The 24,371-nt window shown below is 40.1% G+C and overlaps 1 protein-coding gene and 1 long non-coding RNA gene across 6 annotated transcripts in view; both read left to right on the forward strand.

Annotated features, from left to right (window-relative positions):
- The window catches only part of LOC132216134 (zinc finger protein 883-like), a 79,361-nt gene that overhangs the window by 7,576 nt on the left and 47,414 nt on the right, over positions 1-24,371 (forward strand). The gene's annotated exons all lie outside the window — the stretch shown is intronic.
- On the forward strand, positions 4,410-22,372 carry LOC132216174 (uncharacterized). Its single transcript, XR_009448722.1, has 3 exons — positions 4,410-4,428; positions 15,624-15,697; positions 22,340-22,372. It is a non-coding gene; the product is annotated as an uncharacterized LOC132216174 (long non-coding RNA).

A 24,371-nucleotide genomic window follows, 5' to 3' on the forward strand; every position in this document is an offset into this window, starting at 1 on the left:
AGTCTCACCATAAATGAGTTCAGTGCATTCGAGAGCTTGAATCCCCTTCCGATTGAAAAATACTGCCCACCCTGGTGTAGCTGCCTCGCACACGTCTCTGTACCTCTGTTCTTGGCGCCTCTGCACTGCCTACCCGGTCTCAATGTGCTTTTCTCTTTCCTTCTAGTTGTAGAACTTTCACTCGGCCAGCTTTCCTGTGGTTCTTGATGATAGCTGTTTTGTTTCATAGTTGTAGTTTTAATATTGTTGTGGGGGCCAGCACGTACAGGTTTATACCTTATGCTGCCAACTTCTCTACTATGTCTTCTTGCCAGTGGACAAACTGGATGAGAAATAGGAGAATCTCTATCAGATCTAAGTTTCTTTCACTTCAAATCTTCCTTTTCCTGTGCATTCCGCAGTTTCCTTGTGTGACAGTAGTTTAATGTGTCTATTTAACTCACAAAGTTTTTCAATAAGTTACTGCCCTTTGTGGCCTTAGAACATCGCCCATCTGTAGGAGAGTCTCCATTGTTACCCGATTTGTTCATCACTGTCATCTTGTGATTCTCTCTTGTTCAGTTCCAAAGTTAGCTGTGACTGTGTCATATGTGTTTTCACTTTCTGATTAGATCTTTGTCAGATTGTGGTTTTGTATTGTCAAGTGCTGATACAACATGCTGGAATGTTCTTCTTTGGTAATAAGTCAGTTACAAAATACTGGGCACCTCATATACAGGAAAACATTTTGTTTTTCCATATAAGTTTACTTTAGGAAAAAGGAATCATTATGTTTTTCAGTATCTTTCCTTAGTATGTCTCTTAATCATGTTATACTTAACCTGAAATATTTAGTTTAATTTTTCATTTGTTTTGTATTGATTTAAGAGAAATAGAGAACAGTAAAGACATAGGGGTGGGGAGAGAGAGGGAGGGAGAAAGAGATAAATATCAATTTGTTATCCCATTTATCTACGCATTTATTGGTTGATTCTTTCATGTGCCCTGATTGCGGATCGAACACACAACCTTGCCAACCTTGGCATACTGCAACTATGCTCTAAACAACTGTGCTACCTGGCCAGGGCTGAAATGTTTATTTTATTTATTTATTTAGATTTGAAATGTTTATTTTAAACATTAGTCATTCTCTGCACATTTTACAAATTTCTTATGGTTCTTTTTTTTTTTTTTTAAATATATTTTATTGACTTTACAGAGAGGAAGGGAGAGGGGTAGAGAGTTAGAAACATCGATGAGACAGAAACATTGATTGAGCTGCCTCCTGCATACTCCTCACTGGGGATGTGCCCGTAACCAAGGTACATACCCTTGACCAGAATAGAACCTGGGACCCTTCAGTCCGCAGGCCAATGCTGTGACCACTGAGCCGATCAGGCCAGGGCTTATTACGGTGTGTGTGTTTTTTGTTTTTTTTATAAATGAGGCAGTTTTGTTCATTTTCTTTTCTTTTCTTTTTTTACTTTAGGATTGATTGCACCTATACATTTTGTGTAGGAGTAGCAGAAATAATGACAAAAATTTCTCTCAAATTTTTTTTGTATTGATTTTTATTAGAGAGTAAGAGGAAGGGGAAGAGAGAGACATAGATTTTTTTGTTGTTTCACTTATTAATGCATTCATTGCTTCAATATATTTGCACCCTGACCATCGATTGAAACCCCAACCTTGTTGTATCGGAATGATGCTTTAACCAACTTAGCTACCAGGCCAGAGCCCCCAAATGCTTTTTTATTAAAATTATACATATATTTTTGAATGATTTGAATTCATTTCCTGTGAATTTTCCTTCCATGTAACATATGTCATAATGCAAAATGCTTGCTGTTCATGGAGGCACAATTACAGTTTGAATTTATAGTTATTGTAAATGAGTTATTTTCCACTAGTACATGTATTTATTATCCAAAATTTGGGGAAGAAATATTCTATTCTTCTCTTGCACATTAAAAAAAATTTTTTTTTTTTTTTTATTTAAGAGAGAAAGGGAGAGGGAGAGAGAGGTGGAAACATCAGTGATGAGAGAGAATCATTGATTGGCTGCCTCCTGCACACCCCACCCTGGGGATTGAGCCTGCAACCCAGGTATGTGCCCTGACCGGGAATCAAACCGTGACCTCCTTATTCATAGGTCAATGCTCCACCACTGAACTACACCTGATATGCTAGCCTCGTTTTTTAAATTATTCTTTTATCTTTTTGATGTTCTGATTGGATGTTAATATGCTTCCTTATATTCCAAATCTCTGATTTGATACTCTTCGCCATCTATTCTACTTTATTTGTTTATTTATTTTTTGTTAATCCTTACCCAAGGATATTGTTCCATTGATTTTTAGAGAGTGAGTGCCAGGATGGGGGGAGACAGAGAAACACTGATGTGAGAGAGACACATCGATTGGTTGCCTCCCATATGAGCTGACGAGGGCTGGGGTTCAAGCCTGCAACCGAGGTACATGCCCTTGCCCGGAATTGAACCCAGGATTCTTCATTCCTCGGGTGGATGCTCTATCCACTGAGCCAAACGGAATTGGGCATTAATCTACTCTACTCTAGATTCCCTGTAATATTTAAATTTATTTCATTAATGGATTCTTCATTTCTTTTTTTCTTTGTTTTTAAATATATTTTATTGATTTTTTACAGAGAGGAAGGGAGAGAGACAGAGTTAGAAACATCGATGAGAGAGAAACATCCATCAGCTGCCTCCTGCACATCTCCTACTGGGGATGATGCCCTTGACCGGAATCAAACCTGGGACCCTTCAGTCCGCAGGCCGACGCTCTATCCACTGAGCCAAACCGGTTTCGGCGGATTCTTCATTTCTGACTGATGTGTTTAATGGTTTCCGTGTTCTTTTTTATTTTATTGAAGTTTTCGTCATGTTTCTTGAACTTCATTATAACCACTGCTTTGAACTCTGTGTCTGGTAGTCTGCTTGCCTCCATTTCTTCTGGAGATTTCTCCTTCTCTTGTATTTGGGACCTGTTTTTTGTCTTCTCACTTGGCTGGGTCTTTGTGTTTGTGTATTAGGTAGAGCTGCGCCATCTGCTTGACTTTGTAGCCTTGCTCAAGTAGGCGTTCTGTAGGGCCCAGTGGCACGCCCTCCCGAGTCACTCCAGCGAGGTGCTCCGGGCCTGTGCTGTGTGTGGGTTGTGTTTTCTGTCCTGGAGCCATATTGTTGTTGTTGCCATATTACTGAAGGGATCATCCCCTAGGCCAGTGATGGCGAACCTATGACGCATGTCAGAGGTGACACATGAACTCATTTTTTTGGTTGATTTTTCTTGGTTAAATGGCATTTAAATATATAAAATAAATATCAAAAATATAAGTCTTTGTTTTACTATGGTTGCAAATTTCAAAAAATTTCTATATGTGACACGGCACCAGAGAAGTTAGGGTTTTTCAAAATGCTGGCACGCCGAGCTCAAAAGGTTCGTCATCACTGCCCTAGGCAGATTGACTGTGAGGACCAACTGCAACTTCAGAAGAAAAGCAACAGTGCTTAGATCAAGCCTCGAGTGTGGGGCTTGAGTGTCCGCCAAGTCTGCCCCGTGAGTGTGTCTCTCCTGTAGGTTGTTGGGTTGTTATCTGGCGGGGCAGGGTGGGGGGAGGATGAAGCTATCTGACGAATGGACTGGCTCTGGGGCCTTCCAAGAGGTGTGGGCCAAAGTCAGTCACCACATGTGTCTTTCTGGGGCCACTTGATACGAGCTATAGCGCGACCTGCAAATGGATATTTCTTTTTTTCTTCTTAAATATGTTTTTATTGATATTAGAGAGAAAGGGAGAAGGATAGAGAGATAGAAACATCATTGATCTGCTGCCTCCTGCACGCCCCTGACTGTGCATGGAGCCTGCAGTCCAGGCATGTGCCCTGACTTGGAATTGGACCAGTGACCTCTTGGTTCACGGGCCAATGCTCAACCACTGAGCTGCACCAGCTGGACAATGGCTGCTGCTTGTGTTTAGCTTGGAGTTGCCCAGGAGAGGTCCAGCTGCCATCCAAAACTAGTTGCCACCAAAGCCAAGCCTCAAGCCACTTAAGTGTGACGTACGGGGCACATGAAAGCCAAGTGCTGCTTGTTTGAGGGGTTTGGGGAACGTCTGAAGCATGAGAAAAAAGAGGCCATTTTTATGGAAAAGCCACTAAACCTAGCAAAGCAGCTCTGGCGGCCCCCAGGTTGGGTAGGACAAGGTCTCTAGCACTCAGCAGGCCAAAGCTACAGTGTTAACCAGGTTGATGGAGCCCCATATGGCACGCGCGTCCTGGCTTTGTGGGAAGGTCTCAGAAATGAACAATGGACTCTAGCAGCACTTTTCTCTGACAGAAACCTGCCCTTCCAGCTGTGGACTGACGACAGGCAGACAATTCAGTTTCTCCCTGTCTGTCCAGCTGATGATGCCCTGGTGCTAGAGCTCAAAGTGAGTGAGTCCAGGAGTAAGTCCGTGTGCAGGCCAATATGAAGAAATCCTGCCCTAGCCAGTTTGGTTCGACCAGTGGACTGAAAGGTCCCCAGTTCGATTCCGGTCAAGGGCACATGCCCGGGTTGCAGGCTCGATCCCCAGTGTGGGTGTGCAGAAAGCAGCCGATCAATGATTCTCATCACTGATTTTCTATTTCTCTCTCCCTACTCTCCCTTCCTTTCTGAAATCAATAAAAATATATTTAAAAAAAATAATAAACATTAAAAAAAAAAAAGGAAATCCTGTGACTCATTCAAGTATGAGTCAGCCTTATGTCTATTTCCATTAAAGTCATGTGCATGTTTGTCTGTAACCCTTACCCCTACTTTGCTCATGACTCACCTTGTTTCTTCTGCTCAGGTGTTGGAGAATGGTTGCTTTTTCCTGTGTAGTTATGGACATACACTTAATATATGTTTTTATGGATGAATTTATATTCTCTTTATGTGAGATAAAAACTTGTTACCATCGAAGGTAGTTTTTGAAAAGTTTTATAATCCTGTCTCTTTTAGATCTTATTTTTTATTTTCAATTTTGGTAAAAAACATGAATAGAGCTGGCCTGTGTGGTTCAGTTGGTTATATCATTGTCTCCTACACTGAAAGGTCACTGGTTCAATTCCTGTTCAGGGTACCTAGGTGTGGGCTCAGTCGTGGTTGCAGTGTATGTAGGAGGCAGAGGATCAATGCTTCTCTTTCACATTGATGTTTCTTGCTCTCCCTTCCTCTCTATAAAAATCAAAGAACCGTAACCGGTTTGGCTCAGTGGATAGAGCGTCGGCCTGCGGACTGAAGGGTCCCAGGTTCGATTCCGGTCAAGGGCATGCACCTTGGTTGCGGGTGCATCCCCAGTGGGGGGTGTGTGGGAGGCCGCTGATGGATGTTTCTCTCTCATTGCTTTTTCTAACTCTCTACCCCTCTTCCTTCCTCTCTGTAAAAAAATCAATAAAATATATTTTAAAAAAATCAAATAAAGATTTTTAAAAACACAATAACATGATTAAAAATCTACCATCTTTACCATCTGTAGCTGTACAGTCCAGTGGTATTAAGTATCTCGCCTTGTGCATTTGATGTCTCAAAACATTCATCTTGCAGAAATGTCTCAATATGCATTAAAAAACTACTTCCTCATTTGTTTTAAAAGCAAGGCCTGTAACTCCCCCCCCCCCCTTTTTTTTGAGGTGAAGGACATTAGATTACTCACCTAGGGAAATCCTACGGTTTCTTTCTCTTTGTCACTTGTGTGCTTCACTTAAAAAATGCCCTCAAGGTTTCTCTCTGTATATCAATTGATGATATCTACTTCTGTTTCATGGCAGAATCGTCTCCCATTGTACGTATATAGTAAACTTTCTTCATTAGTTCAACTATGCATGAACCTTTGAGTAGTTTCCACCTATCACTGGCTTTTGTGAATAACATTAGAATGGACACAGATGTGCAAATGTCTCTTGTCATTTCTCCTGTAAATGTTCATTTTTTATAAATACCTAGAAATGGGATGGCTGCATCATGGGATTATTCTGTTTGTAATTTTTTGACAAATGCTACTGTGTTTTTCATACTGTTGGCACCAATTGATGTTTCATTCAGCCATGTATAGGGTCCATTTTCTCAACAGTTTATAAAACACTTGATACACTTTGTTTCTTTTTTTAAAATTATCTTTTAAAGTATTACATATAGTACTCCAGATGTCTCCTTTTCCCAACATTGACTTCTCCCCGGCCACCCTCAACCCCTATACTTTGTTTCTTTGATCCTGGTCATCCTTATTCTTCTGAAGTGACATCTTGAATTGTTGTTTTTTATGTAGGTTACAAATGTTTATTTATTATATGTGCATGAAAAAATGATAGGAAAATGCTGGTTGGTGTGGTTCAGTGGTTAGGACATCTGCCCAAGCACCAAAGGGTCATGGGTCCAATCCCTGCCCCATTGGGTCATGTGTGGAGGGCTAGTAATCAGTTTCTTTCTCTCTCACTCTCCCCCTTCTGTCCCTCCATTCCACTTTCTTTAAAAATCAGTGGAGCCTGGCTGACATAGCTCAGTGGTTGAGCGTCAACCCATGAACCAGGAGGTCATGGTTCGATTCCCAGTCTGGGCACATGCACAGGTTGTGGTCTCGATCCCCAGAGTGGGGCATGTAGGAGGCAGCCGGTCAATGATCACTGTAATCATTGATGTTTCTATCCCTCTCTCCCTCTGCCTTCCTCTCTGAAGTCAATAAAACTATATTTAAAAATATGTAAACAGCCGAGGCCGGTTTGGCTCAGTCGATAGAGCATCGGCCTGCGGACTGAAAGGTCCCAGGTTCGATTCCAGTCAGGGGCATGTACCTGGGTTGCGGGCACGTGCCCAGTGGGGGATGTGCAGGAGGCAGCTGATCGATGTTTCTCTCTCATCGATGTTTCTAACTCTCTATCTCTCTCACTTCCTCTCTGTAAAAAATCAATAAAATATATTAAAAAAAAAATATGTAAACATAAAAAAATCAATGGAAAATCATCCTTGGGTAAGGATTACAACAACAACAACAGCAAAAAACGATAAGAAAGCTTCCCGGACCTGAGATCAGATACTTCAAAGAAAAAGTCTGTGATCGAGGAGCACTTTTAGCCAGGCCCATGTGGCGCAGTGGTTGAGTGTCGACCTTATGAATGAGGAGGTTACAGTTCGATTCCTGGTTGGGGCACATGCAGTGTTGTGGGCTAGATCCTCAGTGTGGGGCATACAGGAGGCAGCCGATCGATGATTCTCTTTCATCATTGATGTTTCCATCCTTTCATCTCTGGAATCAATAAAAATATATTTTCAAAACAAAATAAAGATGACTTTTAGATGCACAGCAAAATGGTGTAGAGGTAATGACAATTCCCGCATGCTCTCTGCATAACGTGCCCCTTCTCTGTTTTTTACCAGTGGTACATTGATTATATATTAGAAGCTACATTGGCACATTATTATCACTCAAAGTTGTAGTTCACCTTAGGGTTCACTGCTGCTTTGTACACTGTAGAGATGAGGAAAAATTTATGATGGCACATTTCCAAAATGATAGTCTACAGATTAGCTTCTAGGATCTAATGATTCTCTCTACTCTGCCTGTTCTTCCCTATTTTCCCTACACTCTAGTAACCATTGATTTGTTTAGTGGGTTCTTCATTTTCTTTTCTGAAATGTCATAGTTATCTTATAATATGTCACCTTTTCAAATTGGATTCTTTATTTTTTGTATTGATTTTTTGAGATGGGAAACATCAATTTGTTGTCCCACTTATATATACATTTATTTATGATGGATTTTCGTATGTGCCCTTATCCAAGATCGAATCCCCATCCATGGTATATTTGGGTGATGCTATAACAAATTCAGCTACCTGACCAGGTAGATTGGATTCTTTCACTTAATTCTATGTATCTAAGTTTCTATCCTATCTCTTCATGTTTTGATGTATTATTTATAGTGCTGAATAATTTTCTATTGTATATACCTCAGTTTAATTATCCATTCACTTGTTGACACACACCTTTGTTGCTTCCATTTTTTTGAAGTTATGAAGATGCTATAACGAGCACCTTGTAGGCTTTTGCGTAGACACAGATAGTCCTGGGACTCGACATACTTCGTTTCATGGTTACGTTGCCACCTTCCATTTATTTATTAAAAAAAGAAGTTCCGCTAGGAGAAAACAAGATGGCGGCATAGGTAAACAAAGGAAATTGCTGCCTCACACAACCACTTCAAAAATACAACTAAAAGACAAAACGGACATCATCCAGAACCAAGGAAGGCTGGCTGAGTGGAAATTCTACAACTAGAAGGAAAGAGAAAAGCACACTGAGACTCAAAGGAAGTGCGGAAGTGAAGTGCAGAGGTATGGAGGCGCACATGGAAAGGGCTGGCAACTGAGGACACGGTTGTCTTTGTCTTTTTCAATCCGGAGGGAGTTTCAAGCTCCCGACTGCTCTGAACTCCAGTTCCAGGCGAGTCTCTGGGGAACTGGACTCATACGGGGAGAAAGTGGTCTGTCGGCATCAGTTGGAACTCGAGGGTGGCTTTCTCTCAGAGGTGCTTGCAACGATTACTGGGACAATGAGACGCGGGACCTCTTAGGGTAGGACTGAGGATCTGCCATAGCTGTTTGCTCCACCCTGTTGATTCCCTGAGACCCCCGCCCCACCCAAGCTGCCAGCAGAGGCTTTTGCATATGAAAGGCCTGGCCCTTTGTAATCTGAAAATTACCCAACAAACTGCAGCTGGATCAGAAAGACCCAGAACTTCCAAAAGAAGGCCCAAGACCCCACAGCAGCTTGCATTGCTTCACATCTGGACCTCATCTGGGCACCTCCAAACCCCAAACAAAGAAGAGGAATCTGCAGATCTCTCCATACATCCTGCTGGGTAGCCTCAGGCAAAGGCTAAATTAGCACCTCCTTAGAGATCCAAGAGCCAGTCTACCCAGTGGTCAGAGTGGGACCATGCAGATTACAACTCCTCAGATCCATAAGGGACACACTCAGGGGGCAGAATCAGTGAGCACCAAAGCCCCAATGAAGCAAGTCTTGCCCCAGAAGGGTGTCTCCAGCACAGAAGTTCTCCCACCATAGATAGAGCTGATTCTCACAGCCAATTAGCCTGGAGGTCAATTCCTCCTAGTGATACATACAACAATCAAGGCTAAAATACAAGAAGACTGTGCACAAAGCCCACAAAGGGGTGTACCAAGAGTGTCCACCTCAGGTAATTGGGGAGGCTGAGCCACTGGGCCCTATAGGACACCTAGCACAGAAAGCCACTCTATCAACACAAGGAAGCATAAAATATGTGGAGTCAAAGAAACAGGTCACAAATGACAGAAATGGAGGAAAGCAAACTACTAGATATAGCGTTCAAAAGCACAGATATAAGGTTTTTCAAGAATTTTCTAGAAACCGCCAATAAATTTAGTGAGACCCTCAAGAAATCCAATAAGGCCCTCAAGGATATGAATAATGACCAACTAGAAATTAAGCATACACTGACTGAAATAAAGAATATTTTACAGAGTTCCAACAGCAAACTTGAGGATCGAAAGAATCAAGTCAAAGATTTGAAATATGAAGAAGCAAAAAACACCCAACAGGAAAAACAAAAAGAAAAAAGAATGCAAAAGTATGAAGATAGTGTAAGGAGCCTCTGGGAACACTTCAAGCGTACCAACATCCGAGTTATAGGGGTGCCAGGAGAAGAGAGAGCGCAAGATGTTGAAAACCTATTTGAAGAAATAATGACAGAAAACTTCCCCTGCCTGGTGAAAGAAATTGAGTTACAAGTCCAGGAAGCGCAGAGAACCCCAAACAATAGGAACCCAAAGAGGACCACACCAAGACATGTCATAATTAAAATGCCAAGAGCAAAAGACAAAGAGAGAATCTTAAAAGCAGCAAGAGAAAAACAGTCAGTTACCTATAAGGGAGTACCCATATGACTGTCAGCTGATTTCTCAACAGAAACTATGCAGACCAGAAGGGAGTGGCAAGAAATATTCAAAGTGATGAATAGCAAGAACCTACAACCAGGATTACTTTTCACAACAAAGCTATCATTCAGAATTGAAGGTCAGATAAAGAGCTTCACAGATAAGAAAAAGTTAAAGGCCGAAACGGGTTTGGCTCAGTGGATAGAGCGTCGGCTTGCGGATTGAAAGGTCCCAGGTTCGATTCCGGTCAAGGGCATGTACCTGGGTTGCGGGCACATCCCCAGTAGGGGACGTGCAGGGGGCAGCTGATCGATGTTTCTCTCTCATCAATGTTTCTAACTCTCTATCTCTCTCCCTTTCTCTCTGTAAAAAATCAATAAAATATATTTTAAAAAAAAGAAAAAAGAAAAAGTTAAAGGAGTTCATCACCACCAAACCAGTATTATATGAAATGCTGAAAGGTATCCTTTAAGAAGAGGAAGAAGAAGAAAAAGGTAAAGATACAAATTATGAACAACAAATACACATCTATCAACAAGTGAATCTAAAAATCAAGTGAATATATAATCTGATGAGCAGAATTAACTGGTGAATATAATAGAATCAGGGTCATAGAAAGGGAGTGGACTGACTATTGTCGGGGGCGGGGGAAAGGGGTGTTGGGGGTGCGGGAAGAAACTGGACAAAAATTGTACACCTATGGATGAGGACAGTGGGCGCGGGGGTGAGGGCAATGGTGGGGTGGGAACTGGGTTGCAGGGAGCTATGGGGGACGGGAAGGAACAACTGTAATAATATGAACAATAAAGATTTAATTAAAAAATGAAGTTTCGTCATTTCGACGTATGTACATACGTATGTGCTTTATGTTTCGGTTTTTTAAAAATATACTTTTATTGATTTCAGTGAGAAAGGAAGAGGGAGAGAGAGACAGAAACGTCAATGATGAGAGAGAATCACCGACCGGTTGCCTCCTGCAAGCCCCTCAGTGGGGATCGAGCCCGTAACCCGGGCATGTGCCCTTGACCGGAATCAAACCTGGGACCTTTCAGCTCCCAGGTCGATGCTCTATCCACTGAGCCAAACCAGCTAGGGCTGTGCTTTATGTTTTTTATCATTTATTTACCCCAAGTAAAGGTAAAGAATTGTTATCTTTCTATTAATTTTTTTTTTACTATTTCACTTCATTACTACTGTGTATGTGCTCCATGTGAGTGATGTAGGTGCTTATGTAGGTGGGTTCTGACTTATGACGAAAATCTTGTTACGTCTTGCTGTAGGAATGGATCTCTGACATAACCCAAGAACTTACTGTAATATGTTTACCTGTGTGAATAAATACTAAGGAGCACAATTAATGCTTCATATGGTATGTGTATGTTTAGTTCTGTAAACACTTCCAAACTATCTTCCCAAGTGACTATAGTCTTTGACATTTTCACCAGCAATAAATGGACATTCTAGTTGCTCCAGATCCACAAAAGCATCCAGTGTTCTGGATTCTGACCTGTTCAGTGGCGGTTTAGTGTTGCTTGACTGTGCTGTTTGTTACTTCTCATTGTGTTAATGTGCATTTCTTTAGTGACATAAGATGTGAAGGATCTTTTTAACATGTTTTTTATTGATTTTAGAGACAGGATGCTAGAGGGAGAGAGTGATAGAAACATTCATGAGGGGGACACATCAACTGGCTGTAAATCCTGTAGCTTGTTATGTATTAAATCCTGTAGCTTGTGTATGTATGGGAATGTCTTTCTCTGTCATATTTAAAGGAAGTTACTGCTGGGTGTTTTATTCTGGCGTGGTAATTTCTCTTTTTTAGTCATTTGAATACTTGGTTCCACTTTCTTCTGTCTTGTAGAGTTTCTGCTCAGAAGTTGGATGATATTCTGATGGGTTTTCCTTTGTAGATTACTTCCTTCTTTTTGCTGGGTGCTTTGAGAATTTTTTTTTTTTTTTGGTCATTAATTTTTGACAGTTTTAATACAATGCACCTTGGAGAGGGCCTCTTTGGATTGAGTTGAGTAGGTGTTCTATTTCCTTCTTGAATTTGAGAACCTAGTTCTTTACATAGGTGTGTGAAGTTCTCACTATTTGCTTGAATAGGCTTTTCGTTCCCTTCTTCCTCTCTTCTTCCTCTTAGTATGCCTGTAATTCTTATATATGAGCCTTTTCTGATGGAGTCCGATTGTGCTCATAGAGCCCTTTCTTTCTTTTCATGCTCAGGTCTCTTCTTTCTTTGCTCCATCTGTTCAGCTCTGTTTCCTAGTCTCAGTAAATCACCCCTACTGACCTAAATTGCATACTTTGTTTCAAAGCATTCTGATCGGTTCTTTTTGAAAGTTTCAGTCTATTTGCTAAAGTACTCGTTCATTAATTTGTTTCCTGAGTGCATTGAATTGCTGGTATTTTATTGCATCTTATTGAGTGTTCTCAGAACTGTAATATTGAATCTGTGTCATTTCTATCACATATTTCCACGTGCTACAGCTTGCTCTCTGGAGATTTTTTATTTTCTTTCTGAGCTTTCTCATGACCGTGATTACTAATGCAATTTGTTAGTCTCCCCTATCAAGGCATTTATTGTTGACCTAGCACAGGGGTGGGCAACTTTTTTGTGAGTGCGTGCCAAAACCAGCAAAATCTCTGACTCAAAATTCTTCTGCATGCCAACCCTAATTTTTCGAGAACATGTTACGCCTACTTGATATCTCTTAAGGTGTACGAATGTGAAGAACCTTGAAGAAATAATAAAATTCATTTGAGCAACAAAAACAATATATGATGATGAGAAATACATTTATTTTTTAATGTATACATGTACACTGATAGTCCGACAGAAAACTTTACAACTCCGTTTGATATTATCGGTGGGAGTTTTGCTGCTGCATCACTGATGACAGAGATTTTACATCAGGTTTATATTTCGTGACCTTCAGAGATATGTACGAGTGACTACTTTCATCCGTCAGGCTACTCCTATTACTAGACTTAACAAAATTCATCACTGAGAACAAAGATTCACAAACGTATGTGGATGAAAACATGAAGAGTAACGCTATTGCAAAATTTTTTAAACAGAAAAAATATTCTAGAATGGCATTCCAAGTCCTCAATAGTTCGTTTTCGACACTATTGAAATTGCTCTTCCCCTCTCTCGTCAATCCATGTCTATGGTCTTTAAGATAACGTGTTATGTAAAATTATTTATTTATCTAAGATGCACCTACACTGAATTTATCTGAAAAGTAAAAGTCAATATTAAGAAAAAAATTGTAAATGGAAGATTATAAGAGAGGGTTTCGTGTGCCAGCAAAAGTTACTGGCGTGCCATGTTTGGCACGTATGCCAAGGGTTGCCCACCCCTGACTAGCAGCTTTCTCTGAAGAGGACTTTCTACCATTTTACGGCAGCTGATGCTGAATAATAAGATTATTAACTGTGAACTTCCAGAGCTGACTACAGCCATGCTGCTTGGGTGGGTGTTTGTTTTGCTCTTATTGTATTGGTGACCCCAGACCTCTGTGGGTTCCCCCACACGCCTCACCTGGTTATCCATCACAGAAGTCAACAGCGATTCTATTGCACTAGGTCTCTGTGTGCAGATACTGTGCTCTTTGACCAAGGGCAACTGGGAGCGAGTTTTGGGAATCTAAAGGAAGGTAGCACTCTGTGGCTACATTTCTTTTTCTGAAACACCATCGCCCGACAGCAGACAGTCATGGCAGAACCCCTATGCTGTATCCTTGCCAAGGCATCTCTGCTGGCTCAGCTGCTATTCTCACTGCTCACTCTTCTGGAGAACCCACTGAGACTCTCTGTTCTACCCCATGGAAACAACTAATACCACCAGCTTCCCCCATTCTCTGGATGGTGCTGGTCACCAGCTCCTACTGCAGTGCTATGTCCAAGGCCATCTGGCCTCTCCTCCCTTCTTCCCCTTTTATTCCTGGTTGCCCACCTCTAGATGTTTCACTGCGCTGGTCTCTCAGTCAGGCTTCTATGTTAAGCAGGGAATTCCTTGTTGAGTTATAGTTGATAACTTACTTGTTCAAGTTGTAGGAGGAGAGACCTGGGTGATCTCTCTAGCCTCCATTTTTCTGATGTTGCTCCCCATGTCTTCAGCTCTTAATTTGTTATCTGTTATCACGCCTTTTCACTATTCTGTATTTATGTCACTCCACTTGGTGTGCAAAGTGGTCGATTTGTTAGTTTCCCATGTGGACTTCCCTCTATCAAAATCTTCAATTTACTATGCATGTATTTTGATTCTTCAGCTTGGTCATATCTTTCATTGATAATTCTGTTACATTTTTATATTGGTGCATTTTTTTAAAAATTTGTTTTATTGCTTAAAGTATTACAAAGAGTATTACATATGTCTCCCCTTCCCCCCCCCCCTCTTGAAATTCCCCCGGCCTCCCCTATCCCACAGTGTGTTATGTCCATTGGTTATGCTTATATGCATGCATATAAGTCCTTCGATTGATTTCTTATCCCTCCTTCCACCCTGCAACTCTCCCCAGCCTTCCCGCTGTAGTTTGACAGTCTCTTCGATGCTACTCTGCCTCTGTATCTATTTTTGTTCATCAGTTTATAATGGTCTTTATTATCCATAAATGAGTGAGATCATGTGTTGGTGCATTTTTTTTAGCTTCCGTTTAAGTTTGGCTTATTTCAGATATTTTTATGTTTGGACCATGTTTTTGTTTTTCTCAGTGTCTTAATATCTCTTGTTGAGGTTCAGGAATTTAAACAACCAGGCCGTATAAACTTGCTTTTTGTAAGAGAAAATAAATAACAGTCACCTGTGGCAGAAATTATAATTTCTGTCAAAATGGTTTGGGGGCAGAGTGTGTATAAGTTCCAAGTTTAAATAATTTTTTATTTCTTTCCCAGAACCCCAAATATCTTTTTGTTCTTGGTAACTGTATTCAGTATTGCAGTCTATAGTGTTTGAACAATTTCCCACCTTTCCTTTTTTCTTTCTTAAATACTTTTTAATTGATTTCAGAGAGGAAGAGAGGACAATAGAAACATCAATGATGAGAGAGAATTATTGTTATTTATTTTTAATAGTTCTTTATTGTTGAAATTATTACATATGTCCCCCAGAGAGATAATTATTGATCCGCTGACTCCTGCACCCCACACCCTGGGGATTGAGCTCACAACCTGGGCATGTGCCCTGACCAGGAATCGAACTGTGACGCCCTGGTTCATAGGTTGATGAACAGCCGCTGAACCATGTGAGCCAGGCACCCACTTTTTCTTTTTCGCAGCCATTACAATGCATTCACCATGTACCAGTAATGCCATTATTTTAGCACTCTGTATCATGCAGAACAAAAACATGTTCTTCAAGATGCTACAAAACCACAAGATCATTGAACATATCCAGTACCCTCGTCTCTATCTCCTCAGAGAAGAAACTGGGAAGTGGGAGTTTTCTTATAATACTGCCATAGTTTCCTAGGGTGTTTTGAAGTTTTGGTGCAAAATGTAAGCAACTTTTTAACCTTCTTTGATGTGACTTTTCCTTATTCTGCCTGTCTTGGTCTTGCTTTGTACATTTAACTTAATTTTGGAGTACTCAGACATGTAATTTAGTGAGTAATTGTTGGTAAATTCAGTGTGTATTCATTCCCCAGAGTGTCCTAACTGTGAAACTTTATTTCATATCTTTCAGCTATCTTATCTGAAGACAACCAGGCCTTTTTGCAAAAGCCAAAAATAGGAGATTTATTCCCTAAAATAATACTGGTAAGATATGGAAGGTATGGCTTTGATAATGTACATTTAGTGAAAGCCTTGGAATTTGAGGAGGAGTGTGAGATGAGAAAAAATTATTTTAACATTGATAGAAGTAACCTGGTGCAGTTATTCATAATAAAATCATTGTCAATTAATGAGGTCAAAGGTATTACACATTTGGCAATACTCCCAATTTAAATTAGTTATATTTGTAAATTAATGTGTTTCTAAATGTGAAGACCAAATATAATGTTTTTAATATTATACATTCTTTGAATGAAAATACTGAAAATCTATGAATTTAATAAACTATGCTATAAATATAAGAATTATTACAGTGTAGTATGGGTTTAAATTTTCAATCATTTCTAGAATATAGTGATTTATACACATAGAAAATTTAAATTCAATTAATTTGTTGACTTCTGTATTAAGGTATCATTATACTTCCATTGAGAAATGTTTTTCATACAAATGCCTATAATTTATATAAATTTAGGAATCTTTATTTAAATATGTCTTTATCGATTTAAGAGAGGAAGGGAGAAGAGAGAGAAATATCACTGATGAGAGAGAATCATTGACTGCCTGGTTGCCTGTTGCACACTCCCCACTGGGGATCAAGACCACAGCTCAGGCATGTACCCTGACCAGGAATCAAACTGTGATCTCCTGGTTCATGGTTTGTTGCTCACCCCCTGAGTCATACCAGCATGGAAGGAGTGTTGTTGTTTTTTTTATACATCATGTTTTAATAGTTATCACAGGATAGTTATTTGAAAGAGTACATGTTTAATGAAATTATAGCTGTCACTAAAGCCCTTTCCATCTTCAATGATTACCAGAATATATGCAATGAAGTCAGAAGTTACCAATGCAAGGAACATTGGAAAAATTTTAAACAAGGGTCAAATTCTATTATAAACCAGAAAATTCAGCTTCCAGAGAACCATTATAATGGTGGGAAAGTCTTTGACCAAATGTCAAATCAAAGTATACTTCAGTTTATTCATACTGTGGCAAAAACAAACAAAGGAAGAAAATGTGAGAAACCTTGGAAACAATCTTCAAATCATACTGAACAAGATAATATTCATACCAGAGAGAAAGCTTACAAATTTAATCCGTGTATGAGACTCTTCAGTCAAATACTCAATCTAAATAAACTTAAGAAAATCCGTACTGGAGAAAAACATTATAAATGTAAAGAATGTGGAAAAACATTTAATTTCCTTTCAAATATTCGTGAACATGAGAGAATTCATACTGGAGAGAAGCCTTATAAATGTAGAGAATGTGGCAAAGCCTTCAACCGGTCCTCAGCCTTTATTTATCATAAGAGAATTCATACCGGAGAGAAGCCTTATAAATGTAGAGAATGTGGCAAAGCCTTCAGGAGCTCCACAACCCTGTCTGGCCATCAGATAACTCATACTGCAGAGAAACCATATAAATGTGGAGAGTGTGGCAAAGCCTTCAAGAGGTCCTCAAAGTGTCGTCGTCATCAGAGTGTTCATACCAGAGAGAAGCCTTATAAATGTCGAGAATGTGGCAAAGCCTTCACTGAATCCTCAATCCTGAATCAACATCAGAGAGTTCATACTGGAGAGAGACCTTATAAATGTAAAGAATGTGGTAAAGGCTTCAGTGCGGCATCAAGCTTTGCTTATCATCAGAGAGTGCACACTGGAGAGAAGCCCTATCAATGTGGAGAATGTGGCAAAGCCTTCAGTGCAACATCAAGCTTTGCTTATCATCAGAGAGTGCACACTGGAGAGAAGCCCTATAAATGTGGAGAATGTGGCAAGGCCTTCAGTGCGGCATCAACACTTACTTTTCATCAGAGAGTTCATACTGGAGAGAAGCCTTATAAATGTAGAGAGTGTGGCAAAGCCTTTACCAGCTCCTCATCCCTTACTTATCATCTGAGAGTTCATACTGGAGAGAAGCCTTATAAATGTAGAGAATGTGGCAAAGCCTTCAGGAGGCCCTCAAGGTGTATTCATCATCAGAGTAGTCACACTGGAGAGAACCCTTATCAATGTAGTGAATGTGGCAAATCTTTCAGTACCTCCTCAAACCTTAATCGACATCAGAAACTTCATACTGGAGAGAAGCCTTATAAATGTAGAGAATGTGGCAAAGCCTTCATTGTGGCAACAGACCTTACTTATCATCAGAGAGTTCATACTGGAGAGATGCCCTATAGATGTAGAGAATGTGGAAAAGCCTTCAACAGGTCCTCAACCCTTACTGAACATCAGAGAGTTCATACTGGAGAGAAGCCTTATGAATGTAGACAGTGTGGCAAAGCCTTTAGTAAGTTCTCAAATCTTAGTAAGCATCAGAGAGTTCATACTGGAGAGAAGCCTTATAAATGTACAGAATGTGGCAAAGCCTTCAGTGGGGCAACAAATCTAACTTATCATCAGAGAGTTCATACTGGAGAGAAACCCTATAAATGTAGAGAATGTGGCAAAGCTTATAGTAGGTCCTCAGCTCTTACTTATCATCAGAGAGTTCATAATATAGAGAAGCCTTTTGAAATGTAGAGAATGTGGCAAAGCTTTTAACCAGTGTTCTTGCCCTATTGTACAGCAAAGTCTATATACTTGAGACAAGCCTTACAGTTACAAGTAGTGCCATTAGTACTTTACCAGCAGTGAGAACTTAGTGCCATAGAAGTCACACTGGGATGAAGCCTTATGAATTTGAAAAATGTGGACAAGCCTTTAAAGATATTCGTGATTTACTGTACATGAGAGACTTTATATGGAGAGAAACCTTACAGATGTAAGGAGTGTGACAAATCCTTTCCTTGTCAGTGTGATCTTATTGAACATCAGATAATTCATTGTGAAGAGAAGCCTTACAAATGTGAAGAGTTAGGCATATTTTTAAATGACCATTGGTGTCTTTCTCAACACGATACAATTCGTACTGCAGAGAAGACCTATAAGTGTAATGAGTTTGCAAAGCCTTTAATCAGGACTGGTGTCTCACTCAACAAAAAATAATGGAGTGAAGCATTACCAAAGCAGAATATGGCAAAGCTTTTAACCTGTACTCAAACTTACTAGTAATTGGGAGGAATCATTCTAAATAGAAACAGTAAAAATATAAAGAATTTGCCTAAAGATTTAACCAATGTTCCAATTTCATTGAGCATGACCAAATTATGCTTTATAAATTGTAACTAAGGTACCAAAGTATATATTCTCATTTATATGTTATTCAACATCTGATAATTATTGCTGGTGTGAAGCCCAGCATATATAAAGAATGTGGCGCTTTAAGGGGTTTGGCTCAGTGGATACAGTGTTGCCCTGCAGACTGAAGGGTCTTGGGTTTGGTTCCAGTCAAGGGTATGTACCCTGCTTGTGGGCACATCCCCAGTGGGCAGTGTGCAGGAGGCACCTCATCGATGTTTCTTTCTCATCGATGTTTCTAACTTTCTATCCCTCTCCCTTCCTCTCTGTAAAAAAATCAATAAAATATATTTTTAAAACAAAAGAATTTGGCAAAGTTTCACTTCTTACGTGAACCATATTTGAGATCAGAATTCATACTCGGGAGAAACAATGAAAATGTAAACAGTGTCCAGAAGACTTTATTCCACATTCATAATTTATTCCTCACATTGAAATTTCTAGCAGAGGGAAACCCTAAAGCCAAAGAATTGGGAAATCCTATAGTTGGACCTGCAGTCTCATTCGATATCAGGGATTGCAATTTGGACTTAATTCTCTGTTCATGATATAGGAGGAAAGACTTTTTTTAAAAAAAAATATGCTTCTCAAGAGCCTAAAATATTTTCCAAAGTCTGTATTTGAAATTGAATTTTAAAGTATCACAGAATTCACACTAGATGAATAGTCAAAACTTTTCAGGTATTACTCTAAATCAGAATACTTCTAGACAATAATCTAATGTTTAAATGAACATAAGTAATTTTTTAGAAATAAATCTTTATTGTTCAGATTATTACAGTTGTTCCTCTCCCCCCCCATAGCTCCCCTCCACCCAGTTCCCACCCCACCCTCTGCCCTTACCCCCCTCCACTGTCCTCATCCATAGGTGTACAATTTTTGTCCAGTCTCTTCCCACACCCCCCACACGCCTTTCCCCCCCGAGAATTGTCAGTCCACTCCCTTTCTATGCCCCTGATTCTATTATATTCACCAGTTTACTCTGTTCATCAGATTTTTTATTCACTTGATTTTTAGATTCACTTTTTGATAGATATGTAATTGTTCATAATTTTTACCTTTACCTTTTTTTTCTTCTTCCTCTTCTTAAAGAATACCTTTTAGCATTTCATATAGTACTGGTTTGGTGGTGATGAACTCCTTTAGCTTTTCCTTATCTGTGAAGCTCTTTATCTGACCTTTAATTCTGAATGATAACTTTGCTGGGTAAAGTAATCTTGGTTGTAGGTTCTTGCTATTCATCACTTTGAATATTTCTTGCCACTCCCTTCTGGCCTGCATAGTTTCTGTTGAGAAATCAGCTGACAGTCATATGCGTACTCCCTTATAGGTAACTGACTGTTTTTCTCTTGCTGCTTTTAAGATTCTCTCTTTGTCGTTTGCCCTTGGCATTTTAATTATGATGTGTCTTGGTGTGGTCCTCTTTGGATTCCTATTGTTAGGGGTTCTCTGCACTTCCTGGACTTGTAAGTCTATTTCTTTCACCAGGTAGGGGAAGTTTTCTGTCATTATTTCTTCAAATAGGTTTTCAATATCTTGCTCTCTCTCTCTTCTTCTGGCACCCCTATAATTCGGATGTTGGTATGCTTGAAGTTGTCCCAGAGACTCCTTACACTATCTTCATATTTTTGGATTCTTTTTGCTTTTTCGGTTGGGTATTTTTTGCTTCTTCATATTTCAAATCTTTGACTTGATTCTTGGGATCCTCTTGTCTGCTGTTGCATGTCTGTATATTATTCTTTATTTCAGTCAGTGTATGCTTAATTTCTAGTTGGTCCTTGTTCATAACCTCGAGGGTCTCACTATATTTATCGGTTGTTTCTAGAAAATTCTTGAAAAACCTTATAACCGTGGTTTTGAACTCTATATTCAGTAGTTTGCTTTCCTCCATTTCTGTTATTTGTGATCCGTTTCTTTGTCTCCACATTTTTTATGCTTCCCTGTGTTGATAGAGTGGCTTTTTGTGCTAAGTGTCCTATAGGGACCAGTGGCTCAGCCTCCCCAATTACCTGAGCTGGACACTCTTGGTGCACCCCTTTGTGGGCTTTGTGTCTTGTAGTTTAGCCTTGATTCTTGTTGGTATCACTGGGAGGAATTGACATCCAAGCCAATTGGTTGTGAGAATCAGCTGTGTCTACAGTGGGAGAACTTCTGTGCTGAAGACACCCTTCTGGGGCAAGACTTGCTTCATTGGGGCTTTGGTGCTCACTGATTCTGCCCCCTGAGTGTGTCCCTTATGGATCTGAGGAGTTGTAATCTGGATTGTCCCAATCTGACCACTGGGTACACTGGCTCTTGGATCTCTTAGGAGGTGCTAATTTATCCTCTGCCTGAGGCTACCCACAGGAGGTATGGAGAGATCTGCAGATTCCTCTTCTTTGTTTGGGGTTTGGAGGTGCCCAGATGAGGCCGAGCTGTGAAGCAATGCAAGCTACTGTGGGGTCTTGGGCCTTCTTTTGGATGTTCTGGGTCTCTCTGACCCAGCTTCAGTTAGTTAGGTAATTTTAGATCTCAAAGGGCCAGCCCATTCATATGCAAAAGCCTCTGCTGGCAGCTTGGGTGGGGCAGGGTCTCAGGGAATCAACAGGGCAGAGCAAACATCTATGGCTGTTCCTCAGCCCTGCTCGGAGAAGCCCCGGGTCTCAGTGTCCCGCGGTAATCATTGCAAGCACCTCTGAGAGAAAGCCGCCATCGAGTTACGCCCGCTGCCATACAGTCCAGTTTCTCCCCACATGAGTCTGGGTCCCCAGGGATGCGCCGGGAACTGGAGTTCAGAGCCGTGGGGAGCTTGAGACTCCCTCCCGATTGAAAAAGACACCGGTGTCCTCAGTTGCCAGCCCTTTTGCCTGCGCCTCTGTACCTCTGCACTTTACTTCTGCACCTCCTTAGTCTCATTGTGGTTTTCTCTTTCCTTGTAGTTATACAATTTCCACTCAGCCAGCCTTCCTGGATGATGTCCATTTTGTCTTTTAGTTGTATTTTTGAAGTGGTTGTGCAAGGCAGCAATTTCCGGTGTTTACCTATGCCACCATCTTGGTTTCTCCCCCAAACATAAGTAATTTTTAGTATTTATAAATATATTAAAAGAAGGAATGTTTCCATAAGTATACTTACAGTGTTGTCTATTTTTTATTGACATTACTTGAGACATATTGAAAGGGAAATATTAATGTGATTCTCCTCCCATACCACTGATGCTACCATGTTTTATACCTGGTGTATGTGTGAAATCATGCGGTTGTTACTGCCATAAAGACTCGTGAGTTATTGTATATTACATGGGTTTCACTGACGTATACTTTTCCATGGCATATTGCATATATTGTAAGGCACGCTGCTTGAAGACCATCTAAATGGAGATTGTGGTTGACTTAGAATTTTGTTTTATGTGATCACTAAGGGCATTATAAATTTCGACTAAATTTGCCAATTACTCTTTCAGGAAAATATGGTGGCAGTTCATTAAAATCCTGATGAATCTTCATAATAGCCATAGGTAGAAGTGATGCACATTGGTTGATGTGGTGAAATAAAGAAGATATGAGGCATATCTGAGAAGGTATATAGACCACTCATCCCTAAGTGCATAAAATTACTGTACGTCCATGTTTTCTAAATGATTAGCCTCCATTCAAAAGACCAAATGAAGCACAGTTATTACATTATTATATCAGAATGCCACAACCTTCCCAGCGAGTTCAGGATGGCTTGTAGGAGGGTCGACAACACAATAAATACACTATACAAAAAATATGAATTTATCCACAACCATCAGCTGGTGGGAGTGTGCTTCAACAGAGCAACACACCCATTCTTTTTATAGGCCTGACCCAGAAGAGGCACATAACATTTTCACTGATATCCCATTTGCCAGAAGTTTGTCATACCTGGCTGTAATGGAAGCTAGGAAATGTAGTCTTTGGCTAGGAGGTAATGTGTCCAGCCAAAAATCAGGTGTTCTGTTATTAAAGGAAGGAAGGGGAAAGGAAAATCTGTCTCTGAATCATTTTTTTATAAAAATACTGATTTCTTGTTTTATTTGATAAGATTACTACTTGCTCCTTGACTTAAGACAGTTATTGGCCTTCAATATAAAGGAGGAAATTATACTTGCTGCCCATGTAATTATAAACATCTCTGTAAAGTCTGTAATTTAAAGTTTTCTCTGTAATAAAATTGACTGTTTGTATCGCATTATTCAACTCTAAAAAAACCCCATGAATTTAGAAGGCGTTTGGGGGCCAGGTGGAATCACTTTCATGAAGGAGAACACAGAGACTGGGTCCTGCCTGCTTTTAAATCACTTTGAATACACATTTGCCCTTTAGCAATGCATACAGGCAGATCAAAGGTAAAATTTGGTATACAGTGTAAAGATTATCAGGTCAGGAAATTGCCTGGAGCCATTGCAATCACAGCTGGGCAAACTTGTGCTGATATTCAGCCCTGCTGAAGTGGATTGGCCTTCCAATGTCTCTTTTACACTTTTATGCTAAGTGCTGTTTGCTTTAGCCTCCAGCTTCAGAAGATTAGTAATATATCTTAAGTGTTTGTAATGTGCATTTTGACAAATGGTTGCATTTACGGTGTTGTTTTCATATGTTAGAGTATGGGTGAACTTACTATTTTCTTTAAAAAAAAATATATATATATATATATTTATTGCTTAAAGTATTACATATGTCTCCTTTTTTTTTTTTATCCCCCTTGACATTCCCCGGCCTCCCCTATCCCCCAGTGCCTTGTGTCCATTGGTTCTGCTTATATGCATGCATACAAGTCCTTCGGTTGATCTCTTACCTTCCTCCCCCACCCTCCCCGGCCTTCCCTCTGTAGTTTGACAGTCTGTTCAGTGCTGCTCTGCCTCTGTATCTATTTTTGTTCATCAGTTTATAATGGTCTTTATTATTCATAAACGAGTGAGATCATGTGGTATTTTTCTTTCATTGACTGGCTTATTTCACTTAGCATAATGCTCTCCAGTTCCATCCATGCTGTTGCAAATGGTAAGAATTCCTTTTTTTTTACAGCAACATAGTATTCCATTGTGTAGATTTACCACTTTAAAGTATATTTTTATTGATTTAAGAGAGAAAGGGAGAGGGACCAAGAGATCAAAACATCAATAAGGAGAGGGATTTATTGATTGGCTTCGTCCTGCATGCCCCACACTTGGGATTGAGCTCGCAACCTGGGCGTGTGCCCTGTTGGGGAATGGAACTGTGAGGTCAACAATTAACCACTGAGCCATGCTGGCCGGGCTATTTTCATTAATACAGCTGAGTGAGTGTGGATGTGTTCATGTGTTCAACCTTCAAGCTTGTAGGTAACAGTATTGGCGTTGGTAATGCGGTGTAGTCATGTCACTAGCAAACCCTTTTCCCAGTGGTCTTGAACTTTAAATAATGTGGACAGATTTCTCCATTGTTGATATATTTTTCTTGTTCTTATATCTACAGGGACATTATGATAGT

This window comes from Myotis daubentonii, chromosome 15, assembly GCF_963259705.1.
Source record: "Myotis daubentonii chromosome 15, mMyoDau2.1, whole genome shotgun sequence".
Lineage (NCBI taxonomy): Eukaryota > Metazoa > Chordata > Mammalia > Chiroptera > Vespertilionidae > Myotis > Myotis daubentonii.